A 21,902-nucleotide genomic window follows, 5' to 3' on the forward strand; every position below is an offset into this window, starting at 1 on the left:
ACCATCCACCAGGGACTTACAGTGTGTACAATTGTACACAATTAGACCTTTCACCTTGTTTTAGGGAAAGGGCACTGGCACAGGGGACCTGGTTAGCGGGAACTTAGTGCACCTTCCACTGAGAACCTCAGTACCAGGGGCAAAAAGTGAGGGTGACAATGTCAAAAGGAGCACTTTCCTACAACTAGGTTCTGTTTGCGTACTTGTGTTTTCCCTGAAATCATGCTAGAGATACCAGCTTCATTTTTAGCCTTCAATTTCAAGTTCCTTTACATATTACAAACATTTATTAATTTGTAATTTTGCTCTTTGCCGCCACTTTGTGTACATATACTTTATTAATCTGCTAATATTGTTTAATTTACTAAATAGTCGCACACCCCCAAGGGTCAACAGATCCCACATTGAGAACTGCTGCTTCACATTGCCTTGTGAAAGCCCAGGCCTGAAACTTGGGATCATACTGATATGAAGCGAGGCGAGTGTGATGCCAAATCCGTTACTATGACAATTAACAGAATAGCAACTTCCCTCAGAGACAAACAATAGCAATCAGCAGATGGGGAAGTGTACATACTCGATTTAGTAAATCGGACATTAACATTCACATAAAATTTGTATTTACACATTGTGTCGAAAATCATATTTACATAAATACGGTGGAAACAAGATTCTAAATAAAACCACACTGAAAGTGTCAAAAACACAATTTGTAAAGCATTTTAGAACACAACCTCTATTTGCCGTTCCAACAAATTCCATATGCATTAGTGTGCATAATTGCTATATTAAGAAAAGCTAAAAAAAAAAAACCTCTTACACGCTGGCACTTTTGGAGGCTGCGCCTCGCATGTAATGTACTTCTGACACATTCGGATACAACTGAAAACATGACGCTTGCTTTATAGAAAAGCGGAATACCGCGCCTCAGTCAGAGATGTGATACTTTTTCTACATTGGCAATTACTGCAGCCAGTTTTAAGGCGGCTGCAGGGAAGAGGGGGCCTGCAACCAGTCTTAGTCATTACTGTGAAAATGAGGAGCCAGTCTAACAAATCTGAAGTGCATGACTTGATGTGAAGAGCCCAAATCAAGTACAGCTCTCTTAGAATTTGATTCCTGATTTGATTTGTCTCAAAGCTACAGAAGAAGCAACATAACTTGTTAACAGCCGAGCTACACCTTAAAGATATAAAGACTCATGCATTTGTTGTTTTTCACTTCCTACACGATTTTTGATGAGCCATTTTATATGCGGATAGGTCGGTTAGATGAAGTCAACCAAAGCGCTTGTAGACACGCGAACTCCTTCGACTGGTCCGCATTGCGTGCTAAGCGAATACTCGACAGGGCCTATTGCACCCACTACATTCACTGTCCAAACACAACAGGCAATCAGTGGCGTAGGGTGGGTTGTCAGCACCCGGTGCAAGGCAAGTAATTTGCGCCCCCTAACCCGTGGATTTTAGCACTCGCGAGTGCGAGCGCGCCCCCCCTAGATGTTGCGCCCGGTGCGGCCGCCCCCCCCTGCACCCCCCACGCTACGCCACTGCAGGCGATGACGCAAGGTTTTCGAGCTGCAAGTAAACACATTTGGAGTTTCGCCAGTAGCTGATATAACAACTGATATCACAGTCTCTAAAGCTCATGATGACCATGAGAGTACCTCTAAAACATCTTACAACTTTTCTTATCACTCTGCTATTTGTTACTGTTGGACCTGGCCCTTTTTACAGGGTCATCCCCAAACTTTTTAACTTCCCCCTCCGATTTTTCTGATCTTTTTTTGTTGGCTCCAGGATTCTGTGCACTGTATTACTGCTGATCAATGCTAAAGTGCATGTGCTTTCCCTTTTAAATTTGGTATTAGCTTACACCTAATTGGCACATGTAATTTACCTGCAAGTCACTTGTACAGTGGTTCCCTAGGGCCTGTAAATTAAATGCTACTAGTGGGCTTGCAGCGCAGCTTGCACCACCCAAAGAAGTAGCCTTTCAAACCTGTCTCAGGCTTGCTACGGCAGGGCCTGCGTGTTCAGTTTACTGCTACAGAGACCTGGCATCTAAATTTACTTGCCAGGCCTGGAACTCCCTTTTTACTACATATGTCACCCCCAAGGTAGGCCCTAGCTAGCCCTGTGGGCACGGTGCTGTGTTTGTTAAACGTAGGACATATGTCTTTATGTACTACATGCCTAGTAGTGACAAACAGCCTATTTGGTTACTCATTACGGTGAGTGCTGCCTCTCTCATAGGATTGCATTGGAAAAGCCCTAACATAAGTCTAAGTGGTATAGCCTGATCCATGAGGGATGGCGTAGGCATGTTTGGTATGGTTGTAACAGTACTGACAAATGCTGCTTACTGGTGTAGGTGGTTTTTTTATTACCGTTATAGAAATGCCACTTTTTGAAAGTGGGCATTTCTCTGTGCTTATGACTCTGGTGTTTTGCAGCTTGACTTCAATCCACGTCTGGGGCAAAGTGACAGCTGGGCTTTCTACATAATTTCCCGGCAGCCTGTACACAGGGAGGGTGGTGGTGTCACAAGAGGGTTTCTGCATATTGAATGGACTTCTTGGGCTGGGTGAGGAGAGGCGGGGCACACCTGCATTTGTAAAGGCTGTGACTTGGCCTCACACAAAGGGCTTGTTAGCCCTTACAGATGCCTGGAGCCAGTGCTGGAGAAGAAAGGGGACATTTCTAAAACAGTTTAGTGCTGGATGGACATCCTCCTGCCCCCTTTGTGGAAGCTGTGCAAAATTAGTATAAGTACAGGGAGTTTTCCCCCTACATTTGTAGATACTGTATGGACTTGAACTTGATGCTGCTGGAAGGACTTGCCAGGAACCACCGTAGGACTGCCCTACTGTTGTGCTGACCTGTGACCTGCTAGTTCACTAAGAAGGACTGCCACTGCTTTCTTTTAGGCCCTTGTGCTGGCCTGCGTGCCTGGGTCCCACAGCCTTGTGCCCCACAGCTGTCTCTAGGGGTGGGTGTTGTGCCCTCCTTGCTCCCCTGCATTTCTGTGGCCTTGGGGCTATTCCTTCTGCTGGGCACCAGTGGAGTTGCCCCTTTCCCTTGGGGAGCATACATAGAGCGCTGTGGGGGCAACAGTGCAGGAGAAAGTGCCTTACCCCTGCCCATGAGTGCTTTATTTTGATTTCCGCTTACTTGGGGGCAAGGAAGTGCCCCCACAACATTTTGCCTCCCCCGACACGGGACAGGGCAAAAGGAGCTATATGTGTAGCGCAGACGAACGTGATTTATGTAGTGGCCCCGGGGCACAGGCAGGCACCTTCATGCGAGGAATCACAGCCGCAACGGAGGAGGAAACAACGAAGGAGAGCCGACTAGCCCTCAAGGCTTCATAGAAAAGAAGGGAGTGGCCTGGGAGGCCCTGGATGGCCCCCGATACACCCCGAGAGGAGAGTGGCTTGCAAGGAAGATGCCAGTGTTTTGCAGGTGCCCCAAGGGCGCGGACAGCTGCCTGTGGTCTCCTTGGTGTTCAGGCTCACGTGGGAGACCTAGAGAGATCTCCCTCTGCTGGAAGAAGCCACATTTGTTTCCTGTGCTGGTACTTTCTGCCTATGGGGCATCTCTCCTTGAGTCTTAGCAGGACGGAACCTCAACAGAGGCCCTGTCCCCGCTAAGAACCTTTAACACATTTAGTAGACTAGAAGTGTGGGAGCTTCTACACTGGTAGGGGGTTTTAGGACTTGTCCCTTCCCCCACACATAGTAAGAGTGCAGGAGCCCCTGGGGTACCGATCCGCGTTGAGGCATACTGCCTGCCGGGCACCGGATCTGCTGAGGATAGGTGACTATTATGTGCTGCATTTGATGCTCTGTGTGCCCCCTCTTGTTGTGAGCACATATATTGGTTCAGGGGTATGTCCCTCATATAATGTTTTGTTTATGACATGGGTCATATGGAAATGCTTCCATGACATGCACATTTACATTGGGGATCAGGATAACTTGCCATTTGGGGAAGATTTTACTCCATGTGCATTCATGATGATGACTTAGCATTTTTGATGGTGTGTTTATTATGACAGGTGCATCCTTGGTGACAATGATGATCTGCCCTGTGGAAATGATTTATTATATGCAATTTTCTTTTGTGATAATGACAACTTGAATACTGCTTGTGTTGCAGAATAGCAGTAACCTCCATGTTTACCTGGCTACTGCTTGTGTTGCAGAATAGCAGTAACCTCCATGTTTACCTGGCTACTGCTTGTGTTGCAGAATAGCAGTAACCTCTATGTTTACCTGACTACTGCTTACGTCCGCAGAAAACTAGTAATCTGTATAATGCTCGGACAACTGTTTGTGTAGCAGGGTATTACTGATACATCTTGAGTTTGGTCTAATGATGTTTTGACAGTATAGTTTATTTTTATAGAACTTGTTGTTGTGTTTCCTTTTTGGTGTATTTATTGTGTCACATGTGTTGTGTGTGTTGTGCAAACGCTTTACAAATGACCTCTGGGATAAACCTGCCTGCTCATGCCAAGCTACCAAGGGGGTGAGCAGGGGTTATCTTGGATGTGTAACTCCTTCACCCTGAATAGTGTTGTGGGTTCTGCCTGGCTTAGGTGCACACCCAGCCAAACAGAAAAAGCATTTCTAACAGTTACATATTACATTTATCAGCAAACTCTCTGCTTCACCTATTATTATTTTTTATTTCACCTTACTTTGTTTTCCACATAGTCATGTGCGATTGGGCTTAGGCATGATGCTATCTTTGCATTGGGGCCAGAAGAGCCACTTCTTGCCTTGAGTATGTAGATTGTTTTTAGCAGTGGCCTGCTCCTGAATTTCGTTAGTAAGATATTGGTATGTCAATGTAAAGTTCTACTTAATGGGATTTTCCAGTACTCCTGTGTCAAACCATTATTTTACGTATTGACATAATTTGTTAGATTTTTTTTTAATGTAGACTTGTTCTTACTTCATTTTCATAATTTATCATTAAATTGAAATTGTGAGTGCAGCTATCGTGGAAACAATGACGTTTTAAAATTCTACTCTTAATTTCACTTAAGGGCAGTGCACGAAATTAGGTTAGTGGTTGAGGCGCTGAACCCCTAGTGAAGCAGAAACTGCAATTCCTGTCAGACTTAAGTCACAAGCAAACCCTAAATTAACCTGTGCTTAACCCTCTGGTAGCTTGGCACAAGCAGTCAGATTTAACTTAGAGGCAATATGCAAAGTATTTGTGCAGCATATCAAACAGTAATTAAGCAAAAACACAACACAGGAGAAATTCCACAGCACAGTAGAAAAAGAGTTACATTTTACAAAAAATTTGAGACGAAAACCACAAAAATCCAATCAGTAGAACCAGAAATATGCAGTTATAAAGATTTAAGTGAAAGCAGTGTTTAGAAGCACAAAGCACCAACTGTGGTTGTCTGATTGTGCCACACCAGAAAAAAGTCACGAGTTCAGACTGACTGCAACGGAGCGAAGGTAGGATAGAGGGGCTAAAATAGGCCCCCTGAACAAAGTACCTGTAATATAAGTTGTGGAGCATTGCGAGATCCCTGTTGAAGATGTGTCATGCAGGGGCGGTTCTGAGGAGCTTTGAGGTTGTGAGATGAGTTCTTGAGTCATCGTTGAGAATGCTGTTGATGAGGGGCTTGCAATGCGAAGGCCTGCATCACGCAGTGGAGGTTCAGCGGAGGCTGTGAGCTGCAATGCAAGGCCTGGAGTTGGAGATGCGTGGCAATGCTGAAGTTCTGATGGGGCTGGAAGGAGTTGCATCGTGCTGCCTTGGTTCTGCCCATAGGACCACACCTGGGCTAGCAGAGAACTTTCAGGACCCCTTATAAGGGTCTAGGACTGGGTGGCACCACTTGGGGGGTCAGACTCACAGAGAACAGAGCTCGGGTACTGGGTTCAAAGTGGTTGGAGACTTTCTGTCTCTGAGACTCTGGTCAGAGGCCAGTCAACTAGCCCTTGGAGTCACTCTGGTGCTTGTGGGTTCAAGATGTAGGTCCAGTTTGTCTTACTCAAGCAGCAGGGCAACAGGGAAACAGAGTAGCAACCATTCATACTGAGCAGTACAGCAGGGTTCATTGTATATATCTGGTACCCACTTTGAAGTAGGAGAAGGTTCTTGAGGTTTCCATTCTCAGAGGTGCATAGAATGTCCTGCCTTCTTGCCCTGGCATCAGCTTGTCTGGGGTCACAAAAGACTAGAGTCAAACCCTTTGTGAGGATAATGGAGGACTGCGGATTAGCATATGCTGTTTTTTCTAGCTGTGTACATAAAGTACTAAAATAAAGGGTGGCGGTGCATCAGCAAAGTTTTCTTCCACTCCTCATTTCGGAAGACAAAGAGATACTGAAGGTCGGATTTGAGGAAAACTGGTTGAGCTATGTGTGGATCCCTCTTCTGGCAGTTTAAGGATGCTACGGATTAGAATTGGAATCCTCTGACTTCGTGGATCCAGTGGCAGGTATGTTCCTCTGAGCAAATGGGGCCATAGCAGATGCTACATTAAAGCCATAATCTGTATGGGCCATACCTCAAATGGTCACAGAGGGTAACAAATTACAATAAAAAAGCCCAGAACGTGCCTTGATGTGATGTGAGAGACAGCCCACAAAAGACAACACATCCCTTTTGTCTGTTACCTTGAAAATCCTTGCACTGGACCTTGTTTTGCTGGTATATTGATATGTTTCACTCTGGATGGGGAAGAGTAATTCACATGAATTGAGTGGCAGGCAAATGGGAAATGGCTAGGGCATAGGAGAAAGATGCAGGAGAGAGTGAAGAGATACAGGTAGGAGAGGAAAATTGCAGAGAAGATAGGATAGTGGTTGTTGGATATGGCACTCTCTACATGGTTACCCTCATACTTCTTGCCTTCCTCCTCCTACATTTTGCTGGATTTGTGCTTGTTGGCTTTAGGACTCTGTGCACTTTACTATTGCTAACCATTGGCTGAAATGCTTGTGCTCTCTCCCCTAAACATGGTTTGATTGGCACATACCCGATTGGCATATTTAATTTACTTGTAAGTCCCTTGTAGAGTGGTATACCATATACACAGGGCCTGTGAATTAAATGCTACCAGTAAGGCTGCATCACTTATTGTGCCACCCACTTAATTAGCACCTTAAGACATGTCCCAGACCTGCCATTGCAGCCTGGTGCAGTGTCCCACTGTCATGTCAACTTGACATTTAAAACCCCTTGCCAAGCCTTAAACTCCTGTTTTATTACGTCACCTCTAAGGTAGGCCCTAGGTAGCCAATAGTGCAGATTGCTGTGTAATCAATAAGTAGGACGTGTACTTTTAGGTTTTATATGTCCTGGTAAGGGAAAAATTCCCAAATTCGTTTTTCACTACTGTGCAGCCTACCCATCTCATAGGATAACATTGAGTATTCCTTATTACATTTAATAAGCTGGAATTCCTAAAGGAGAGGCGGTAGATATAGAATGTTTGGTACCTATGAACTTGTAATGATAAGCCCTCTTTAACAGGAAAGTTGAATTTATCTTTGCAAGTTTTAAAATGCCTCTTTTAGAAAGTTGGCATTTTCCGGTCCTTAGCCCTCTAGGCCTGCAGCTGCCTTAGGTCACATGACTGAGTGTAAATGACAGTTGAGACTTTGTGAATTCACCCCAGGCCACCACACATTAGTGGAATTAGCAGTGCCTGAATGGCCTTTCCACTGGCAGGATGGGGGCGGAGCTGAGCACAGCACCACATGCACCTGAATCACACAATAGGCTGAACGGCCCTGTATTATCAGTGCAGCCAGCTAGGAGCCAGGGCAGGGAGACGGGAAAGTCCTGGAACTTCAGAGAACCTTTTTGTGTGGTATATTTTTTATTGTCATTTTTCAAAACAGTATACAGCATACAGAGACAGAGAACAAGCAGTAAGCCCTTAAAATCTGCATGCCTCATATAACTGAAAACCAGTGAGATGTCAATCAAATGAAACAGCAGACAAAATCAATGGAGGCAAAGCTTCCCGTAAATGTTTGCTACCTAGTAATAATTTCTAAGATATGCAACATCTACTGAAATATACTATAAATTCATAACTGGACTTTTCTTGCCAAATCAATTGGTCAACCATGCCTCATAATTTGGTCTTTTCCTGCCACATTATTCCAGTGGCCCTGCATATAACTAGAGCACATCAATTTACCTTCTACCTCTATCTGCAGCCAAAAATGAAACTATTGCCATTTAACATCCTAATTTGAATCTGTCATGCTAATTCCATTCTACGGTGCAAAGATATAAGGAGACGTGCAAGCTGTCGGCACAGAAAACGGTAGTCCATGTTCACAGCAGAAGATGCTGCTATTGATCATACAAACAAATGGCTCCTGTAATTGTCTTGTTATGAAGAACAACTTGCTGTAGGACTCAAATTCGGTCCCACACATGAAATATCAGCGAGGCCTTGCTGCTACTTTGTGATTCCTTAATGTCAAACATGATTAATTAGCAAGGGTGACATCTGTCTAAGGTGCGGCCATGGCACACTCTCAAACTAAATGGAACAAAATTCTGAAGAAATTACATTTTAATAGGTTAAAAAATAAGGTTTTTATGAAAACTGTGATGAAAAAGTTCTGTGTTTTGGATTTTAGCATTCTTTTCACATAGAAAATGTGCTACGGTGTATATGTAGACACATGGTTTAACTTAAGGGGAAAGAATGGTGTGTGTGTGGTGTGTGGTGTGTGTGGTGTGTGGTGTGTGGTGTGTGGTGTAACGTATTCAAAAGCCACACAGAAAGAAAAACTCTCAACTGAACACATATTAGAAGTGTTCTTTTAAAAACCCAGGATGCAGATGGACAACTTATTAGAATTAAGAAAAAAATAATTCACCCGAGGATTACATCAGAGTCAAATAGCATTACAAAATCTATACTTCTGATGTCTTGTATTCTTTTTCTAGGATATTGAGCATTCCATGCAAAGCAAACATCAAAACCTGAGCAGGAAACACTGTAATAGCGAGCATAGTGCTTCAGTTAGCAGAGTTTCTGAAAAGCAGATAAAAAATAAATAAATAGTACTACTTAAAAACTACAAAATTATACTGTCATTATGTATGCTGTACAGGAACATGACGCCAACTTTCTGGAAGTTTACAGCATTAAAACCAGGAGCAGATTTAGCAGTTTTGTTAGCTTACCTGCACCTCAGAAAAGCGTGCCAACATTAAAAATACCGGTATGCATTTGTTTGCCTTTTCATATGTCATCAAAAACACTTGGAGGGTTCAGGATGCCAATAAATTTTAACAATGAATGAGAGGGCTATGTTTGTTGTGAATGTAATATTTTCCAGCCTACTCGTATATGTATGGTAGTAGGATGTTAGTGTTATTAATTATTAGGCACCTCCATCATTGCTTGTTAGAATTAAAACCACGCTGGCTCGCACCCCGCCGCGCCGGCACGCAGATGCTCAACGAGACATGACTTTCAGCGCTAAGAGGCATGGTGGCCGAGGCCTCTGCAGCTGGCCCTCATGGGCACGCAAGGAGAGTGTGCAGGGCCCAGAGCCTGAGATTCACGGCCGACGCCCTAGGTGGCTCGTCTACAGACTGCTGTTTCCGGGTCTTAGGCGTGAGCCTGGTGTCAAGGAAAGACAAGTGAAAATCCCAAGTGCTATCGTCTCACTAATGCAAATCGACAGTGCCATCCCCGGAGTCCTAAAATAGTCTTTGTCTCAAGAACCCTGGCGATGATTCGAGTGCTCGATTCACTTTGGCTTCGGCGTGTTCTTCTGATAGTTGTTGTTTGCTAAGATATCCCTTTCGCCTCTTAAGTGAGTGAAATGGTAACGAAGTGTTTCGCTGTATTAAAAGCAGCGAGTATATTTTAAGTGAGGTGCAGAAGAGACGGGATATGAATTACAATGTGGTCTGGCAGAGGCAGTTTAAGGGGGCAATGGGCAGCAGCATGTTTACAGAGGGAGCTGGTAGGGAGGAGGGCTGATTATACACCCACAGTGTAAGACAAACAAGCCAATAGTGAAAGAAAAAGTCCCCTTCAGAAGAGATAAACAGGACATAGCGTAATTAGACAATAGTTGGTGCTGCTCCCGAAGAGAAAAGGCAGGACAAAGAGGCAGAACTGACCACTAGCAAGCAAGGATTTTTGAATGACAGTGGAACCAACAAATGAAATCACTGGAACTCACAGTATAAGCATACTTAAAAAGTGTACAACATGTCGAACTCTACGCTCTACCTAAAAATAGGGCTGTAAAGCTTGCTCATCAGTCCACTACTGGATCCGTGAAGAACTCTGCCAAGAAGAATGACTGCTGTGCTGCTACAAGGACTGCCACTCTGTACTACTGCTCTGGACGAACTGCTTTTCTACTGTGCTTCCCTGCTGCCCTCTGCCCTGCTAAGGAAGGACTGGACCCATCTGACTTGAACCCAAGGGCTTGCTGGCTTGCCTGCTGTTCTACTGAAGTCTCAGGGATACAAGATACTTCCCACTCATCATCAGCAGCACCTGGACTTTGCTTGCTGCAAGTCTTGCCCTGTCTAGTGGTGCCAATCCAGTCCTTGGCCCTTGGAAGTGGGTATAAAGTGCTGCAACTGGGATAACCTGCACATCAACGCTGTTGCACCGACTGGAACTGGTGCAACTCCTCGACGCCAACACATTACTGCTTCTGCAAGGATCAACAACTTTGCATCGTTGTGACACTGTGCCGCTGCTTCAAGGATCAGGAGCATCACATTTGTGACTGAGTGATGCATCACCCTCGTTCCTAACGCATTTCCAACTTTGCATGGCTAGGAGTTGATGCATCTCCTACATCTTTCGGATCAACACCAAAGCTATGCCTCCTTTGTTCCATGCATCTTGTTCTTGACGCCGATGCATCTCAGAACCAAGGTACTGTTTCAGAGGACGAAGGCTGGTCTCTGTTGAGTTACAGTACTCCATTGCAATCAGCTTAGGTTTAAGATTTTACCCCGTCTAGTGTGACCAGATAGCCCATTGGCGTTTTATGCTTCTAATCACTACAATTAAGTTTATGCTTTAAAAATTAACATCTCAACTTCTGCTTATTGGAATGTTATCATTTTGGTCTTGTTTTGTTGATTAAATTAAGCTCTATATTTCTAACCGGGTGTGATATCTTTTTGTGTGATGTTTTCCCTGTTTTGCTGTTTTAAGTGTTGCACAAATACTTTATACATTGCCTCATAAATTAAGCCTGCCTGCTCTGTGCCAAGCTACCAAAGGGTGAGCACAGATTAACTTATCACATGTATCTGACTTACCCTGACCAGGATTGTGGTTCCTACTTGGACAGGGTGCATACGTCTGCCAACCAGAAACCAAATTTCTAATGTTTGTGTAGAAGCTAGAGACCGGTGCAGAGGAGAGAAATACATTAATTATAAAGACACATAGAAAATAGGTATGCTCAGGAGAGGTGAAGGTATAGGGAAGAAGAAATAGGTGCAGGGGAAGGTGGGATGAATGGGTAGTAAGTTTGTGGTGAACGTCAAAACAACTTACAGTGAATTGAGGAACCTATCCAATAGTCTGCTCAAATTGTGTTCTAAAAGTCCCTCCCAAGATAATTATCCAGGGACCTTTATAGTCCCGGCTGTCATGGCAAATGTGGACAATTTCTGCCATGTAACTACAGTGAGGAGGGAACGATGAAGGGACTTAGCATTTCAATATATGAGCCAAGTCTCCTCTGGGAAGAAACAATTTTTACAAAGCAAGAAAGGAACAGGTAATGCAGGGTGTTCACCTTTTACTAGACATCACATCCCTTCAAAGCACTGCTACCAGCTCAAGAAGCAGAATCAGGGGGTGTTGACGACTATGATCTCAGCATACAGTACACTATATGGTGCCTAACCAAGGGCCAATGATCAGGGCAGGTAAGTTAAAGCAAGAAACACATTTCCTTTAGTAGAGAGTTTTCGACTGACCCACCCCACACACCCGAGTTTTTGTCCTAATATAATAATACTTATACAGCACTATTTACTGAGTAAAATATTCTCTGAGATAGGTGCAGTAGGATTCAATAGGAAATGCCTGCAGTATCACCATTTGTGCCATGTGGATTACATACATTCCCTGTAGGAAGTTACATATTAACATATAGCAACATCTGCACAGTCAGTATCTGCCGTGGTAGCCTGGTACTGTGTAATAATCTCTGACTGTGAACAGATTGTATCACTGAAGAAGAGGCACATTCCTTGGCAGTATAGGGTAATTGTGCAGCATATTTACAAAACCGCCTTTGTAGGCAACACAATCCTCTGCAGACAGACCCTACTAGTTTACAATGCAAGCAGAATACCTGAACATATACATTCCTGCAGTTCGTTGTGGGGGGAAATATCTTTTATGTGGTCACTCTAATGCAGTTGGGTAGAATGTTTTAAGAGGCGTTCATGCTCATTCTTCTGTGCTTCGAGTGAGATACAAGGGAAGACCGCAATGTCCTCTGTTTGTGTGGAGTGAATTGTATATGTGAATAAATATCCTCAGGCTTTCCAGAACTAGCAAGAGTGTGTGGGTAGATACATATCTAGCTCAAGGTACTGTTTAATGCATGTGGGGCATTGGTGTGATGTTCGCATGCCACAATCATCTGAGAACAGAATTAATATTACTCAAACTTCAAAATCACGATCATAGTGTTGAAAAGTGCAAACATAGTAGGCCATAATGAACCAAACAGTCTCTATCTGTTGGTACAATGTACTGGTAAAAGTTTTGTCAGAAAAGGCACACTGATGGGGTTACAAACTCTCTGGCTGGAAAGAGATGCATTCAATTTTTTAGCAAGACTTGTGCCTAATGACTAACAAAATGACACAAGTATCATTGAAATCCCATGATGTAGACCCCTTTTGTGTTCTTTTTAGGTCTGGCATAACAGGAACCTCTTGCCAGAAAATGAGCTTTAAGAATCACGACAGAGAGGGAGTCTGGTTCTGCCTACACGTTGATTCCCATAACTAGATCATTTGATTGAGTTTGTGTTTCCCCTTGCATTGTATTCGTATTTTATGCCTTTTTGGAGAGCTCATGCTCAGTATGGTAGGCCTAAATTGGTTATGGTGACAAGCCAATTATGTCATTTGTTAGATGCCAAAAATGTGAGCTGCTAGTGATACTTTTATTATCACTTTATTTTTCTGCTTTCAGCAGTGGGGCAACACTCCCCCGCCATTGTGGAGGGGCCAATCTCTAACTATGGGACTAAAAAATAATATTCAGACCCTTTTGTTAAGTTCTTGAAATGCTTGAGAGACATGGCCCACAGTATTTCCTTAAGCTTAAGTATTGCAATACTTCCCCAGCAAAGCCTGTGCTCAAGCTAAGCAAGCCTGATTCAGTTGGAAGACTCGTGGACTCAGAATATTCTGTGCTTGGATGCACTTCTCTGGAACTTTCCACTCTGAGACCTGATTAAAAAAAAAAAAAAAAAACTTATTGGCCTTCTGAAGAAATCTAAAAGACATTACTTTTCATATAGGCATTCTCCTTTTTTTCTGATTATCTCTGAGATCACCCCCCTTTACTGACTTATTGTGCCCCTTAAATGCAGTCTATCCCGAACTGATACCAGTGTTTCAATAAACACAGAGCACTCTTTTCCCAGGACTACCTTCATCTGCCAGCATGGTGGGCCTAGGTTTGTGAAATGTATTTAATTCTTGCAACATCACTAATACTTTTTAGTAATTTGTGGCCTTATATCCGTGCTACACAATATAATTAATTAAATACTTATCTATGGAACAGTGGCAAACCGAAACTTAAAGCCCCCCCCCCCTGCAAAGTACCTGTAGCCCCCACCACCCCCCAGTCAGGGGCCTGCTGGCTGTGCACAGTGTACTGTGCTGAGGGGTGCCTTGGGGGTAGGGGATTCCCCTGCACTGCAGGGGCTGCGAGGTGCTTTGTTACGCTACTGCTTTGGGAACGATATATGTTTGGGAACTATGGTAATGAGGAACAATTTACCATGCGTGTGCCCCTCAAGTGAGGATCAGTAACTTTCTTCCTCTAATGCATTTAAAAACTGAATGCATATCAGCATGCAGGGGCGGTTCACACATAGGGAGTCGACCCACAACAAATGTCCCAGGCCTGCCTCATCTCCAACTAGCTGCTGACATGATGTTACACTTTCACAGGAAGACGATGTTCTGTTTCCAAATTAAAGTGCATCATCGTTCCAGCAACAAAGGGGGCTCCGCTGTCCCTTTGGAACTGCGCATGTGTCAGGCAGTAGAGCCTTCAGCCCACCTCACACTGTCACAATAGCTAGCCGAGGTGAAGCACTTGCCTCAGGCAGTTCAGCATGTCTAATGAGGTGAAGGTGGGGCTTTTCACTCTTCATCCCTATATCTTATCGGGGGGGGGGGGGGGGGGGGGCGCCTTCAGCCCTATCCTGGCATCTGATGGGGGATTAGCTTGTGTTTCAGGCCCAGAATGCAAAGTAAAAGTCTTCATGGGGTGAACAACTCGCGCTACAGCGTGTGAATTTCGAGAGCTAAACGTACGAAAACGTTATAAAAAAGCAGTGGGACAGTTTTGACCAGTGCTTAATTTGTTAATAAAAACGTGCCGGTGCCCAAAGCCCTCCTCTGAAACGCGCCTGCTGCAATTAATGTGCGAACACGGAATACTGAGGCAGAGTACTGAAGCCATCTGGGGCCTCTTTAATCCATTTACAACCATTCCCTGCCCCTTCAGCTCACTCACCATCAGCTTTCTGCTTCTCCCCTTTGTGACGCTTTTTCGTTTTACTCTTCCTCCGTCTTTCCCATATGTGTCTTTTGCTCGCAGTAAATGCTAGAAGCAGAAAAATAAGTGCAGGCCCTCAAAAATAAGTGCCGGTGCTCTGCACCGGAAACAACAAGCACAGATTAAGCACTGGTTTTGACTCTAACCCCAGCCATAGGATTCTTCCTAAATCAGCAACACATATATAGATCTCAGAAGGTTGAAAATAATGAGTTGATAACAGCGGTATTTCCAACGGATCTTGCATGCGGCCCAGGGCGGTGAAAGCTTCGGCCTACGGTGGTTTAATAGAATGATAAGCACATCTAAAATGTGACGTGGTGCATTTCAGCATGTCCACATAGTAACCATAAACTTGCAGGCATGAGCCAACATCAAGTGCTTGATTTGTGCTTATTGTTTCCGGTGGCAAGCACCGGCACTTGTTTTTGAGGATCGGAACTTATTTATCTGCCTCAAGCATTTACTGCGCGGAAAAGACACATATGAGAAAAATGAAGAAAAAAAAACCGTCACAATGGGAGAAAGAAGAAAGCTGTAAGAGTGAGCTGAAGGGGCAGGGAGTGGCTTTAAATGGATTGAAGGGGCCCGAGATGGCTTTAGGATTACGCTGCCTCAGTATCCATGTTTGCACATGTAATTGCAGCAGCTGCGTGGTTAAGAGAAGGGGTACCGGTCCGTTTTATTTACAAATTAAGCACTGCCAATATAAAGTGGTTAGCTAATGAAACAAGAACCGCTGGGCTCGAATAAGATACGGAGACATTTTAAACTATTTCCATGGCAATCGATGAGGGGTTAATTGTGATGAGGCGCTAAAGAGCATATTTCAGTCATTTTTGATTGTTAGTAAGCAGCAAGGGCAGGCGTCAAAAACATTCGATGCTCCGCTTATACATGGTATCCGTCATCACCTTTACAGGTATAACGACTAAACTCACAGTGCTCGAATTTTGACGAGTTATTGTACGAGTTGTGTCTTACTCTTGACACGACCCCAGGCCGGGCTGAGTTTAAACAAGGTAAGAGAGAAAGTCGTAAGCATTTTACCTTAACCCAATGGTGACGCAGCTTTTTACATTGCTTACGTAGTTTCAGTTTTCTTGTTGTGTCCCTAGACCAGTAACTACCAGCGCTCGAAATGATACTGCTGAAAAGCTGGGATTGTTTGTATGTGTCTTTTTAAAAATACTTGTCGCTGGTTAAGAGCAGACACGCAAAATAACGGGCAGTTGTGCTGCTCACACAATACAGTGAAGCAGATTGACAGACAAGCAGTCTTCGTCATCCGTATCTGGTGCTAAGGATGCGTAGTTAACTTCTTCCTTTGTGTCCATGCATGCGATGACGAACACACACAGCGCAGCCTCACCTTGCAGTGTTCCAGCCACAGTGGAAAGCTTGGCTCTTGTTTGTGCCTTGATTCTGCAATGAAGCGCAGCTGCTGAACGCTTCCATAAGTGTAACCACCCCAGGCGCATGCATTCTGGGACTTGGAGTTTCTTTTTTTAGTTCGGCAAGAAGAAGTTCCAAAAACGTCTGCATGCATAGTGCTGTTGAGTGAAAGGCCAGAACTGCCTAAAGGTAAAACCACGAGGTAAGGTAGAGAGAAGCTCTTGAGAGACTGGCGAGGGAACATGGGAGACAGGTCCACAAACTTATTGACGTGTTCTGGCTCAGATGACTCAAATCATTTGAGTCAAATGTGACCTTAAATTGGGAAGAATTGCATGTACAGCAGATGTGTGGAAGGCTTACAGACTTGTGAACTGTAAGGAATTCTATCATTTTTAAAATTGGACAATGCTGTTTATCTTAATAACCAATCCCTAGTTCTGCCCCTTCTGCACGTACATTGTCCCCCATTGCCCTCGTTGCTCCCTGCTACTTCTTATCAGCAGTGACTGGGGAAATACTGGTGTGGTTCATCAGGTCAGCCAATACATTGTGCAGGTCAGTGAGGTGGCTGGAAGACAAAGACAGATGGTCTTGCTCAGCATAAATCTCCTAACAAAGCACTACTAGCCCAAAGAGCTTGAAGAGAGTCACTCAGACTATTGATCAGTGTCGTTCAGTATCACTCCTAGGTGATGTATCGGTACTACAGGCCTGAAATGTCCAAGAGCCCTGACAATAACCCCCCCCCCACCCTGAACTGGACCATGTTGCCTGAGCAGTCATCTCTTAATGTTGCTGCTCGGCCGTTTCCTGGGGTCCAGCCCTGCTACCTTTTGACCCCAAGGAGGCACTGCTAAATTAGATGATTACACTTGTAATAATGTAATTTAGGACTGTCCTGCAATCACCACTTTTGTGTTTACATGAACTCTACAGTCAGCAGGAAGGGCTCTCTGCCTCTCCACCAGGCTCCTCATATCAGGAGGAAGGGGAGGGAGCTGGAAGGGCTCTGCAATGGTCCAGCTAGAATGTTGTTTAAAAACACAGTGCGCTGTAGATGTGCGCCTGGACTGAGCATGACTGAGGGCGTGAGCTTAACTACGAGCCTCCAACACAGGGCTAATCCTTATTTATCAGACATACTGCACATACCCCAGGCAGCAAAGTATATCTGCTAAAATTGGGTCTGTCGGGGGCACGTCAGTTCATCCCTGAGGCCAATGAAAAGCCACACAGAGCAGCAGTAGCAGAATCTCCAGCACTGTCCTAGCTTCTTAGGGCTGTGCTTAAAGTTCAATCATGAAACTGGGAAAGGGATTGAGGTGGGTCTTCCTCTGAAACCTGGCCCGGCTGCTCTGACCGGCTCGTTGGGAATCGTGGCTTGCAGGTTCCAGAGTTCTGCACCAGATTCATTTTGTGCTGCTGTCAGAGAGCCTCCGAGTTGCCAGCAAAGGAAGAAAGGTAAATATAAAAATCTGTGTTGTTTCTCTTTTCATGGGCGAAAGTATGTTTGTGAGTGACAGAGAGAGAATGAGATTGAGTGGAAATGTGTATTAGTTTAATGTGTTTGAGAGTGTCTGTAAGAATGAAAGAGTAAGAATCAATGAGTGATTGAGAGTGAGTAAGATTAAGGGAAAGCCAGTGAGTGAGTAAAGCAGTGTGTGAGTTACAATGAGTAAGTGAGGAGGAGATTGAGAATGGGAGTGAGGGGTGTATCTATCGATGGTGTACCAGGTTCAGTTACACCAGGGCACAGAGGCCTTGGGGTGTCTCCAGCAATGGTGCAACAGGCGCAGAAGCCCTAGTGCAAGTGCAGTTGCACCCGCTGCACTATTAAAGCAGAGCACCTATTCATCAGGGGTTCAAATTAGATACAGTGTACACCAGTAGTTGTGAGTGAGGGTCCATGATTGTGAAGGTGTGAGTTTGTGCAGGTACATTGGTGAGTGAGAAACAGTGAGTGTGGGTGTGCGTTACAGCTGGTGTGAGGGCACCCAAGTCAAAGTTTGAAAACAATGAGGTAGACCTGTGGCAAATATCACGCCCCACCACTTTTATGAATCACCAGCCACCACTGTCAGCATGAACATTATGATTTGTATGGGGGAAGCGGAACGTTTATTCTTTTTTTGATACTAATCGCGTATTTAAACAGCTGAATTGTGGCTTCAAATTGAAACTTCACAAGGCTTCCTGTACACAAACTAGAACTGCAAGGGTTCGGAGCTATAATTCGTGCTCATTACGAAACACTACCTTGGGATAGTGCTGCATTACAAACCACTGCATTTAAGATTCCAGGCATCGGATTTCATCACTGCCTCACTAATGCAAAACATGGAGCAAACTCGTTTTGCACCGATTTGGCTGTTCACCTAAAATGAATTAAGAAAACACATTTTGCAACAGTGCATACTGCATAAAGGTATTTGTACCAGGACAAAAATCGTAAAACTGATTATGCAGGATTTTTATTGAAATACAGATATCAAAAATATATTGCACCCCTCTTTTCAGGTGTCAAAGAGGAGGCGAACCTTGACTGAAACATGTTGTACTATCTATTATTATAAAAGCAGCATGAATGGTGCACATGGAGATTGCTTTATTTTCCGTTATTCATAGACTAGTATTACTCAAAACACTATAACACGTATACAGTGTTTTATAAGCAACACACACATCGCATATTTTTTAACAATGCATCAAATTCGGCCTCCTTAGTATAGAAGCCTGTGGCAAATTTCTTTATGTAAGGGCGGTTGGAAAAATGGCTTTACCCCTATCCCCTCAGCTCAAGTGTAACAATATGTGCAAAGTATGTGTGTTGTGTTTGTGCGTGCGTGTGTGTGTGTCTGATCCATAGAGAATACATACGAAAAAAGTGGACATTAGACTATATATTATAAAAAGAAATAAACATTTTCAGAATATAATGGAGACTCTCATGAAGAATTAAAGCACAATTTTCATTAGTTTTTGCACTGCACTTGTTAGACTGGACAAGTGCAACACAACATGATTAAAAATGTGGCTGCTTCCCAGAACAGCTTAATTACTTGCTCGGCTGGGCCTTGCTTACCCTCCCACAACACTTTCCAGCTAGGTGCTTGCAATTTCTGTTCTATAAATTCTGTCTACTTCAATGTACTATAATTCATACGCAATTATGAAACGTAATGATGTTTGTTCCCTGAACCTCGTTATGGAAATAATTTCTCAATGATGAATGGAGAATTCAGAGATGAGCAGGTCGAGCATTCTTCAAGCTCTCATTTTTGCTGGTATAAAAAGACAGCCACTAATAATGCATGATTTTTAGTAGGACAGCTGCAGAAGGATTTAGCATTCCTGATTATGTTCACTTCCAGGGTTGTTATTAGAATTGAGGGAGGTATGGAGTCAAGAAATGACAAAATCCAATTTATTTATATTGTGCCTCAACTAATCGGTCTCAAAGCACGGGGCAATGTACATAGCGGGAGCATTGCATTGTGTCAAATAAGGAGGTTCAAACTTCTTTTAAAATAGATACCGAGCTTCTTGCAGTGCTTCATCTTTTGAGGCAAAGCGTTCCATTCCCCCATCTGGAGAGACTCACAACCCAGCATATATTCCCAATAAGAAGTGCACAGAGTCTTAAGGCCAGCCATAACAAATTCTGAAAAATAGGAGGGTGAAGGCAAAACATTTTGGGGGAGACCACCCTTAGGCTGAAGGGTATAATACTGTCCAATATAGGAACCAGAGACAGACCATATGGTGACACGCTTAGGGGACCACAACCAGGGTTGTGGATGGGTGCGGGGAGTAAGCCATGTTTGAGATTATCTTGCTATTCCTTCACCAACAACTATTTAAGTTGTTTGTTTTTCTGTAACTATCATCATAATATTCTCGTAGAATTTGATTAACTAGCCCCTGTTCTGTCATTGGTTATGTTTCACATTCAAACCAATAGTAGCTTCACATCACTCTGAGTAACATTATCAAGGTTATACATTTTGATTGACATCTGAAATTTATTGTCTTTGGGTTATTCTTAAGGGATTAAATTGACTGGTGATTAGTACATGATCAGACTAAGGCAGGTTAGAACTCTTAGTCTTTAATGTACATGTTAGTAAATGCTTTGTTGAGAACATGCTCTTGTGTGTGGCAAAGTTCAACCATTATTTGAAACCCAATATTTGTAAATGATTCATAAGCAAACTCAACTTGGAATCACATGTATGCACCACCTAGATGTTGATATTACCTACAATAAATATATTTTTGACAGTGCTCTGCCAATGAGTTATGGGGTTCTATGCACTTGTCCTCAAAAATACCATCTTCAATATAGAGATAACTCCATTCAAGTATTTGTTAGGTTGATGACATATTTATTCACTGAAAAAACAAAGGCTAAAATAACATTATAGTTGGGTGAACTTGTCAATGACAATTTAATGTTTTGAGCTAACAAAAAGCACAGAAATTCACTGGATACTAACTATAATTTACACCTCACCATGCACTGCTTATGACATAACATATGATGTCACGCATGACATGTTCTAAGACATCATTTATGACATCAATGAAGACATCCCAAATGTTTGTCTGATAAATTCAATTAACTATAATGTTATTTGAACGTTTGCTTTTTCAGTGAATTTCTAAGGTTTTTTTTTTTTAACAAAACTGATCTTTTATCACACCTAACTATACTATTACTTTAACCTTTTGTTTTTCCAGTGAATTTATAGTGTTTTTATAACATAAAGTAATAGTTAGTAGCTAATTACCACACAATGGATGTGCATAATAGGATGTGTGGATTGACTGTCTCTATTTTGAGACCTCTCAATTGACGGGTGTCTGTAGTAGTGAGTAGAGAGAGACTTCACACCTCTCTTGCACATGACAGCTATGTGCAGTAGGGTGTGTGGATGGACAAGCCTCTCCTTTGAGAGCTCTCTCAGATGACAAGTGTTCATAGTAGGGTTTGTGGATGTACTGGCCTCTCTTTCAAGACCTCTCTCACAAATGATGCCTGTGTGTAGTAGGTTGGGTCAATGGACTGGCCTCTCCTTTGAGACCTCTCTTTCAAATGATGAGTGTGCAAAGTTGTGAGTGGGGAGGGACTGACCTCTCCTTTCAGTTTTCATGATCCTGCGAGAGTCCTTGTAGTGCTTTCCTCTTATCTAGTTTCTAAGCACTAACATAACACAACAGAAATGCACTTCTGAGGTCAAAGAAGACTTTTATTGTTGTTAATTCTTCCCCAACCCTAATTTTTATGTATGACGAATTAGTAGCTTTCAAGTCCGCGTTAATCAAACAAAATATATCAGTTTGCAATATACACAGCAGGTTATATTTATAAGATATTGAATGCAAAGCAAAACAAATACTTCACCGTGTGGGAACTATCTACAGCTTCATCTTTCTAAGGTCTGCAAGCTGATGACCCCTGTCAGCCGCGAGAAAGAGATTCATCTACCCACACGGGATTGCTGGCAGCTGGCGCCAAGCTCCAGCACGAGGTCCGGCAGATTCGAATCTGACCCTCTGCAGCCTGTTACATTCGTTACAAAGGTGTGCCCCCTCCTCTCAGACCTGGGAAACTGAGCAAGCCTTTTGGAGACTGGCCAGGTCTCCAAGACTACTCCTGTTCCCAAGCTCAAGCGAAGAGAAAAACA

The 21,902-nt window shown here is 43.5% G+C and overlaps 1 protein-coding gene across 2 annotated transcripts in view; it reads left to right on the forward strand.

Moving 5' to 3' along the window:
• The window catches only part of CNTNAP2 (contactin associated protein 2), a 2,759,350-nt gene that overhangs the window by 411,466 nt on the left and 2,325,982 nt on the right, over nt 1–21,902 (forward strand). The window contains exon 1 of one of the 2 annotated variants that reach the window (XM_069211509.1): nt 15,771–15,839. The exons of the other annotated variant lie outside the window; for it this stretch is intronic. The gene's annotated coding sequence lies outside the window, so the exon portion shown is untranslated. Of the gene's footprint in view, nt 1–15,770; nt 15,840–21,902 lie in introns of those variants that run through there. 2 annotated transcript variants of the gene reach the window in all.

The sequence above is a fragment of the Pleurodeles waltl genome, chromosome 10 (assembly GCF_031143425.1).
Source record: "Pleurodeles waltl isolate 20211129_DDA chromosome 10, aPleWal1.hap1.20221129, whole genome shotgun sequence".
NCBI lineage: Eukaryota > Metazoa > Chordata > Amphibia > Caudata > Salamandridae > Pleurodeles > Pleurodeles waltl.